The sequence below is a fragment of the Octopus bimaculoides genome, chromosome 19, assembly GCF_001194135.2.
Source record: "Octopus bimaculoides isolate UCB-OBI-ISO-001 chromosome 19, ASM119413v2, whole genome shotgun sequence".
Taxonomy (NCBI): Eukaryota; Metazoa; Mollusca; class Cephalopoda; order Octopoda; family Octopodidae; genus Octopus; species Octopus bimaculoides.
In genome coordinates, this window is record NC_068999.1 from 41,165,118 (window position 1) to 41,175,087 (window position 9,970).

Sequence of the window (9,970 nt, forward strand, 5' to 3'; positions counted from 1 at the left end):
TATATACAAAAGCAAACAAACACACACACATATGCTATGCCTGAAAAGCTTATTTCCGTCTCTCCTTATCGATTATATAGCGGAATGGAATATGTATTCAAAGGATTCGAGTTCGTTTCGCCGCATATCAAGCGATTTGTTTGGTTCATACAGAATAATTGACTTGAGTCAATTACTTTACCAAGATTACTCACAGACAGGTTTTTATCATCATATGAGTAAAATGCATCCTTGGTGCAATCGATTTGGCTACCATTTCCTTTACTCCAGGAACGTGCCGTTAGTAATTACTCAGGGTAGGCAGTTGGCAACATTTATGTAGTAAAACACACATACACACACAAAAAAATTTTAATAAGCGAAACACAGGCGCGCGACTGAGATGGAGGCAGATTTACTTCTGCCTTTATAGCACGTAAAGAAAACGTTGTTGTAGGAATGTACGCAGCACGTATAATACAGCAGTGCTCTGCGTAGTTTAAATACTGAGATTGAAAAGCAGGGACGAATTATGCCTACCTAATCTCCCAAAAAATAATATATTTTCCATTTTATGCATTGTAATCAGAGTAATTAGCTGCATATTTTCCCATAAAAGGAAAATGTAACTATTGATCTATTTTATTCAGGGTAGGCACTGCCTACCTTGCCTACCGAGGGGACACGGCCCTGCTTTACTCCTTTCAAATCTATTTGAATTTTCCGACAATAACGTAAAATTCATCCTGGATCCTTTCCCTCATTCCTTCTGTTCCTTAATAATTGTTTGCAATTTTGGGACAGGGTGAACATATCTTAAGGAGGGTGGAATCGGTTACATCGATGCTAGTATTTGATTGGTATTTATTTAATTGACTCCGAAAGGATGGAAATCAAAGTCAAATTCGGTGGAATTTATACTGAGAACGTAAAACCGAAAGAAATCCCGTTGAGCATTTTGTCCGATACGCTAACGATGTTACCAATTAACTAACTACCTTCATTTGTCTCGTAATACAACCACCATAGAGAGACGCGAGCTGGTATATATAACTAACAAATGTATCAGTCGACACAGATACTGAATGATTTAAATGAGTGTTGCTAAGAAACATTGAAATTCTGCCACTGATAAGCAACGTGTTTTGCAGAATATATTTAGATGTACCATTGCGTAGTGTATTTAACATAGCACACAATCAAGCCCGCACGCATGCCGCATGCACACACACATAGCAAGTGAATATATTGATTCACGTTGTGTAGATACATGTATAACTGCATAGATTAATGCACAGACAGATAGACGAACGGCTAACTGAATGGATGGATGGATGGATGAATAAAAGATGGATGAACAAATTAGACATATTTTTAGAAGACAGGTAAGAAGATGTATCGACGGGCATACATTAAGACAGACAGACAGATAGACAGAAAGATTGATACATAAATAATTGATAGATAGATAAACAGACGATAGATAGTTACATATTTAAATAAACAAACAATTTATTTATTTAGATGAAAAGAAAACAAGATAAAAACAATATCTAAAAATTATGGATTCATTTGCTTGAATATTTTCTTGAATTTAAAAACAATATGCGTTAACATTTGTAATTTTTTCTAAAATATAACATTCAATATGTTTTCGCTTAAGAAAACAAGCATTTCTCTTTTTCTTCTCTAAATATACAAATCTTGTCAATAGAAATCTCAATGACACTCTTGTGAAGTTCATGGAACCTCTTTGGGAAAAAAAACCCGAACATAAAACAAATTCCACACACAAAAATCACACACACGCACGCACACACACACACACACACACACACACACACACACACACACACACACACACACACACACACACACACACACACACACACGCACACGCACGCACGCACGCACGCACACACGCACACACACACAAGATATAACATTGGACATCATCAATGAAGAATATTGTTTCTCAAGTTGGCATCGAGTGCGTTGAAGAATGAAGTTAAATAGGTTTTTTGTTTGTTGGTTGGATTTTTGGTTTTGTTTTCTCGACGCACTCAACATTCTCAACTCTTCTCTGAATGGCTCTCGTCTATTCTAATTGGTGACAAGTAGTTGTTGCTGAATGATATAAATGATAATACGAAATATATTTATGTTTTAGCATGTATGTATGTAGGCTGTAAATATGTATATATTATAGGTGTATATATGTTTGTTTGTATAAATATATATGTCTGAGTATATATATGTATATATATATATATATATATATATGTATATATATATATATATATGCATATACATACGAATCTGTATGTATATATGTACACATATACAAGCGTGTACATATATAGGTACATTTAAATGTGTGCGTGTGTGTATTTGCGCGTATTTGTGTGTGTTTGTGCATGTGTTTTCTAAGATAAATAAATCACTTCGAAAATGTGTGCAGCTTAAATCCGCAAAATATTTCATTATTATGCGCATACAAAATACAAACATACACACACATAGATGGATAGATAGATAGATAGATAGATAGACATACAAACGTATAAAGCCTGGGATGAAGGTGAAAGGCAAGTGTTGTTGTGGGATACGGAGAACTTCAGAAAAATAGATGTAACATCAGCAACCGATAAGCGTAAAGAATACAATATTGGATAGAGTTTGAAAGAAAAAAAAAATGAGTATGCTTAATTAACTTTAGAAGGACTATAATAATATATGTTTAATTAAGTTAGAGTGGTTATGTGTAGGTCGTAGGTTTAATATATATATTAACTTGAAAATATTATCTAAGATTTAAAACAAAGGGAGAATTATATTTGTAAACAGCTGTTTTTTTCAGCTATAAGATCTTTTTTATAAATGAGCCACCAGCAATGTTATAGTAATTAACTAATTATAATTTTGGCTGCTTTAATTGTAAGTTTGTGTTTTAATTAGTTAAATCACTAGTTATACGATAAGGTAATTTAAACTAATCCTTTTGAAATAAACATGTTTTTATGATAATCCTATCGAAAATTAATAGTAAAACGAATGGCTTGCCAAGACAGGACTGTTTCCATTGTTGGCTGAAATTGCAATTGGTGACGGCGGAATCCAGTACTGCATGCTGGAGTTCGATGTCTAAAGACGCACCTTCCAACTAACATTGCTTGGGGACCAAAACAAAACGTGTCATAGGTGGCTCGGCTCATTTAGGAGTTAGTGGCATTCTTGTCCTTAAGAAGAGTTGGGTCCTACGGGATTACAAATTCAATGAAATACTTGAATAGAAGTCATCTCGACGTGCAATTTTATACCAGATCAGTCGTGGCCCGGATTGATAACTGCTACGTTCCTCACGAAAGGTTGGGGAAGGAGGCGAAGACATATATTCAAAGACTCCAAGACCGAAACGGGTGGAAAAAGATTGCTTAAAAAGTTCTGGTGCTTCAACAAGAAGAACGTTACGGGTACGATTTGACTTTCTTTAACCTAATTCGTCAGAACAGCATCGGATACCTTATTCATCGGAATAAAGCTATAAAGAGTGATAACTTTGTTTTGAACGAGATTTTGTGATAAATTTGCTTATATACAATTCTCAGTCACATGCTTTGTGGTTAAGAAGTTCGCATTGTGACCATGTGTTTTTAGTTCCAGTGTGCAGCACTGAGAAAGGATCTCTTGTTATAGTCCCGGATTCGAACAATGCCTTGTAAGTGAATTTTTTAGACGGAAACTGTGTGGAAACCCATCGTATGTATGTGTATGTGTGTCTTTGTCTGTATGCCTGTCTTTCTCCAGCTTCGCTTAACAACTTGTCTCGGCTTGTCTACGTCACTGTAACCTAGTGGTTTGGAATATGTGGCTAAACCAAGCAAACCGTAAAACGTATAATCTGATATGTGGCTTTTAGTGGAAATATGAAATATTTTAAATCTGTTAAATTGCTAAAATTATAAAGAATATTTATGGCAAAGATGTAATTGACATTTAAAGAAAGATAAAATATTGTATGAAGTAATTAAGATGGAATGTATTTAAAACAGGAATATATACGTAAGGAGGGATCTGGACATGGGTTAAAAGCGGATGAAAACATAACAAGTAATAAATTTTATACAAACTATTGCAGTGAAGAAATAATTTCTTTTAATAAACAGGACGTCTTTAAATGTTTAATATGACCCAAAGGCTCATTCTAGTGGCCTATTAACATATAAAGGGCATATAATTTCGACAAACGCAATTTGAGAACAATTACATCTTGGGAATAAATAAAAAATTAATTTAAAATTAAAACTTCTCTTTCATTTGACTAAAAGAATAGACGATAACAAGATGGGGCTAACTATTAAATATCATAAATAATTTGGAATGGGAAAATATTCGTAATGTAATAAACGTGATAGACTGTTGACTCATAATATTTAAATACTAATATTTCTAATGAATATGGAGATATAAAACACTTATTCAGACAGAAATCGATTTATCTTAGAATACTATACCATCTGGAATATTTATGTGCAGATAAAAACTGATTGACTATGTTCTACATCTGTGTGTGTGTGTGTGTGTGTGTGTGTGTGTGTGTGTGTGTGTGTGTGTGTGTGTGTGTGTGTGTGTGTGTGTGTGTGTGTGTGTGTGTGTGTGTGTGTGTGTGTGTGTGTGTGTGTGTGTGTGTGTGTGTGTGTGTAATGATAAATAAGAGAAAGAACGTTAATCTTCGCTTAACATTATCATCATCTTAAGAAGAAGGAGAACATAGGAACAAGGCTTTAACTGGTACTTATTTCATCGACCCCGAAATAATGAAAGGCAAAGTCGACCTCGGCGGAATTTGAACTCAAAACGTAGCGACCGGCGAAATACCGATAAGCATTTCATCCGGCATGTATCCATTCTGCCAGCTCGCCACCCTCATCAATAATAATAATAATAATAATGACAGCAGCAGCAGCAGTAGTAGTAGTAGTAGTAGTCTGTGTATTTTATATAATGTGGGTATACCGTAAGAAAGCCTGAACATTGATGCATTTGTGTTGAGAAACCAACTCGTATAGACGAATACCGGATTGGTGTGGTTATCTTACGTTCTATCCACATTGAGTAACATACACAAATTGCTATTCTAACGGAATACTGCGTGCGTCGCTAATGACGAATAACAGTGAAGATGATGATGATGAGGATGATGATGATATCAGCAACAACAACAACACCAACACTAGTAACAACAACAATAATAATAATAATGTGCAATGGGAAATATTCATTTAATTAAAAAATGAAATATTTAAGTGAAGATTAGCGGCCAATTTATTAAGCATGTGGCAACACTTAATCAAAAGGTAAGGACTTTGAGGACAATCGGATCGGATTAGTAACGTCGGTAATCCCGTATTGAACATACTCAGATCGGCATTAAAACTAAATCTTTCATATTGCCTAAAGTCTTTAATGAATTTAACTTTCAACATTAATGTTAGTGGCACCATTCGTAGAAATCTCTTCAATATTTTCTGCATAGAACAAATGCACATACACAAGGAGAAATGTGTATATAGGAACTCACATATATAAGATTTGTGAGATAAATACACAAACATATGCATACTATATACAAAGATGTTATATGTTTTCATATACATACATACTTCCCTGTATGTGTATACATGTGTGAGCGTCTGTGTAAAAACATATGCATGTATATATGCACATATATGCCTGCATTTATATATGCATATATATATATATATATATATATATATATATATATATATATATATATATATATATATATATATGTATGAAAGTGTATATATGTGTTTGTTATAAATATGTTTAGCGACAATTATAGTTTTCCTTTTTGGTAAAACATTGCACACATTTGTTTATATTAAATTATAATTCATGATGTTTCAAAAGAATTTGATATCATTTGGATATCATGTGAATATCACAGAAACTACAATATCACAGAAAACTACAAACCAAATGAAACTAAACACGCTTTATTCCTCCAGATTTGAATGAGAAATTCAAAAGGTCTGTGGATTCCATGAACGATTTCACAAATGTTTAATATGTCCTCCGCCTGAGACACGGCACACGTCAAATCGATAGTCCAGCTCCCCCCAAACATGCTGCAGCATGTCTTGGGTAACAGTCTCCAGTGCCATAGTGATTCTCTGCTCGAGTTCCTCTAGGTTTGCAGGAAGAGGGGTGCATGGACCAGGCCCTTCAAACAGCCCCAGAGAAACAAATCGCAAGGTGTCAGGTCAGGTGAACGTGGCGGCCATTTAAACAGCACATTGTCTTAATCACCATTAAACCCCATCCATCTCCCTCGCATATTGTCATTGAGATAAGATCGCTCAGTGAGTTTCCAGTGAGGTGGAGCCCCGTCCTGTTGAAATATGAAGTCTTCTTGTTCATTTGCAATGAGTGCGTCCATTAGCCAGTTCTGAAGCATTTGCAAATAAACATCGCCGGTCACATTTCCTTCAAAGAAGAACGGGCCATGAAGAGGCTTCTTGGAGATGGCGCAGAGACACGTGGGATGGAGAGTCACTGAGGAGGTCACATGTGTGTGACGATATATTACAGACAAAGGATATGGAATAAGGGCAATATTAATAAACAAGTGGAGACCTAAAATATAGTGCGTGTGTTTATTTGGCAAGAGAAAGAAAACAATGACCATCCCGAAATATAACAAAATCTGTTTCAACAAACGATGTAATTCACATCAGAAATCTTGCAAAACGAATTCATAATCGTATATATATATATATATATATATATATATATATATATATATATATACATATATATATATATATACATACATACATACATACATACAGAGAGAGAGAGAGAGAGAGAGAGTGAGTATCAAAGAATTCACTATAGGCTTCTGGCTTAGTGCGTGATTATAAATACCGTTGCTTACGTCACTAACGCAGATTACGAATCAGTTGCTAACAAATGCAAGAGACATCTATTCTCTCACTACACCTGTGTTATCTGGTCAAAAAAGTGCGTGTGCGCATGTGCATACTAAATATGCGTGTGTAGTGTGTTTCTATCTGCCTATTTGTGTTTAGTCAATATGTGCTGTGTAAATGGAACGTTATAAATAGAAAATCTTGGTTGGAAATTATTAGAAATGTGAATTTAATATTCATTTTCTGGAGTGGCCGAAATTTAAGATACGCACCAGGAGTGAAATAATACATGTGCATTTGTATACGCATTCATATGTATGTGTATACAATTCATATACAACCGCATCCGCGTATATATATATATATATATATATATTATATACACACACGTATATATGTTTATAGATATGCATGTATACTCGTGTTACACGTATGCAAATACATATGCTATGTGTGCCTATGCAAATACATATATTTACGCAGACCTAAACGCACGTGTGTGTGTGTATGTGTGTTTTAAAGAATATGGTGGCAGAAGAGAAATGAAATGAACCGCATTAAATTTAGCTGTAAATTTTGTATACGCTCTGCACTTCTGATTACACTGGGAGTTGCATGAATATATTGATGCAGAGAATCTGTCGACTTGCAAATTCTGAAAAGATTCCGAATTTTCTAGATTCCAGTGATTTAAACCGAATTAACTGAATGCCAGAATTAACTAGCATAATCTTAAGATTGTTTATTAGGTCTTTTAGTATTGTGCAGAATCTAAACGCCGCGTTAAAAAGTCATACACAATGCTGGAATTAAATAGGTTTTGGTGCGGTTTCTTTCGGTGTGTGGCTATTGTTGTTTGTCGTGATTATTATTTTACGTAATCCATAAAAAAGAATATCTTTCGGGAAGTACTAAAATATCACAGCAAAACACTCTCTATGGAAGCACGACTTCCTATAAAGGAGAGCTTTTCTAAAGAGTTTTTCCTTTCAGGGTATGGACATATAGATAAACAGACAGATAGATAGATAGATAGATAGACAGACAGTGACAGAGAGAGACAGATGGACGGACGGTTAGGCTAAGAAGTTCGCTTTATAACCACTTCATTTTCATTTTGGTCCTACTGCATGACGTCTTGGGCAAGTAAATGTCATGTATAATATTAATGAACCTTGCGTGTACGTTCATTGCATGTGCCGCCGGGTCTCCAACTCACGACTTTATCATCGTGATCCGAATATGCTAACAACTAAGACACGTGCCTTCACCTTATACATAAATGTGTGTGTGTGTGTGTGTCTCAGTGGCTAAAGCGTCGGACTTAAAATCGTGAGGTTGTGGTTCCCGGACTGAATTGTGTGTTATGTTCTTAAGCAAGACACTTTATTTCACGTTGTTCCAGTTCACTCAGTTATAGAAATGAGTTCAGACGTAATGCCAAGCTGTATCGGCCCTTGGCTTTCCCCTGGTCAACATTAGCGTCAGGGAAAGGTGAGGCTGGCGTGCATAGGTGACTGTTAGTCTTCAACAAAACAAACTTACCTTCATAACAGAAGGGGGTCTTTACTCTTTATACACGAATGCGCGCGCACACACACACACAGACACATATATATATATTATAGGGTGTTGTAGGATGTAAAACCGGAGTATTTTCGATGCAGCACTCAATCCGAGCACATAGCTATCTACACGCTCGAACCATAGCCACCAGAAGGATCGAAATTTTACTGGTTTCGAAAATTCCGATACATCACCAGAAAATACATTTTATAGGTTTTCTGAAGGGTAATAGATCATCGAAATACGAGGACGAGATATAAGTTTAGCACATCTTCAATTACCAATTATAATTGTTTCAGTAAAACTTCGTCTTTTTTTCCGAAGCAGTACCAAAACAGTTATACATGGTAAATAAAGATGTGCTAATCTTTTTCTTCGTCTCCTGATTCGTTCAGCGCCAAGCTACATGGCTCTCTTATCATTTTTCGTAGCAATAACGTAGTGAGCGAAAGATTTTCCATGATGTATCTGCAACAACGAAATAGGTTTTCAATGGACGTTATTGTTCATAAAATGTAGTATATATGGACATAAAATTTAAAAAATAATAAAAAAGCACAACATTTTTGCTGTTTTTGTTTGTGACAAACTCGAAGCCAACCATAGCAAAAACACTCCACACTAGCAGTAGAAATAACAAAACCGCAGAAGAGTGCTAATATTACTACTGCTCCTACTATCAAGTATACGATAACAAAAAAAATTCAACAGTAGATACGAGGCAAAGGTGAACGTTTCTTTAATTGCAGTGAGGACACCACGTAAGAAGATTTCAAAGCAGAGATTCAAACTTAAAAGAGAGCGGGGATGACATGGGATGGGAAATGATTCCGTGCTACGCAAATTTTATAGAAAACTAGAAGTGAGGTTATATGCATAGGAACACACATAGTCTTGAGTGTGTGTGTGTGTGTGTGTGTGAATATATATATATGTTCATATATATATATATATATATTGTGTGTCTGTTCATATATATATATTTTTTTTTTTTGTATGTGTTCATATATATGTGTCTGTGCGAGTGTGTGTATATATGTATGTTCATATATATATATATATATGTATATATATTGTTATATATATATTGTTATATATGCATACGGGTGTGTGTATAAACGCATATAGACGACGAAAGAGGGGAGGGAATTAAAGAAAACCAGGAATTAGGTTATCTGTACATGAGTGTGTGCAAAATAATATGTTCATATACGTGACATAATCATTTAAATATATGTAGATAAGTATGCGTACTTACTAAAATGACGTATAAATAATATCAATGGCAATAATAAAAATAACAATAATTATGTTTTCGTATGGAAACTAATCCAAATGTAAGCAGGATTAAAATACAATAACAGATAACAAAAATACATCAACAGCAAAGTAGCAAACAAACACACACACACACATGCACACACACACACACACACACACACACACAAACACACACACACACACACACA

The 9,970-nt window shown here is 34.9% G+C and overlaps 1 protein-coding gene across 1 annotated transcript in view; it reads left to right on the plus strand.

Moving 5' to 3' along the window:
- The window catches only part of LOC106873992 (protocadherin Fat 1-like), a 446,823-nt gene that overhangs the window by 361,674 nt on the left and 75,179 nt on the right, over window positions 1–9,970 (plus strand). The window lies entirely within an intron of this gene.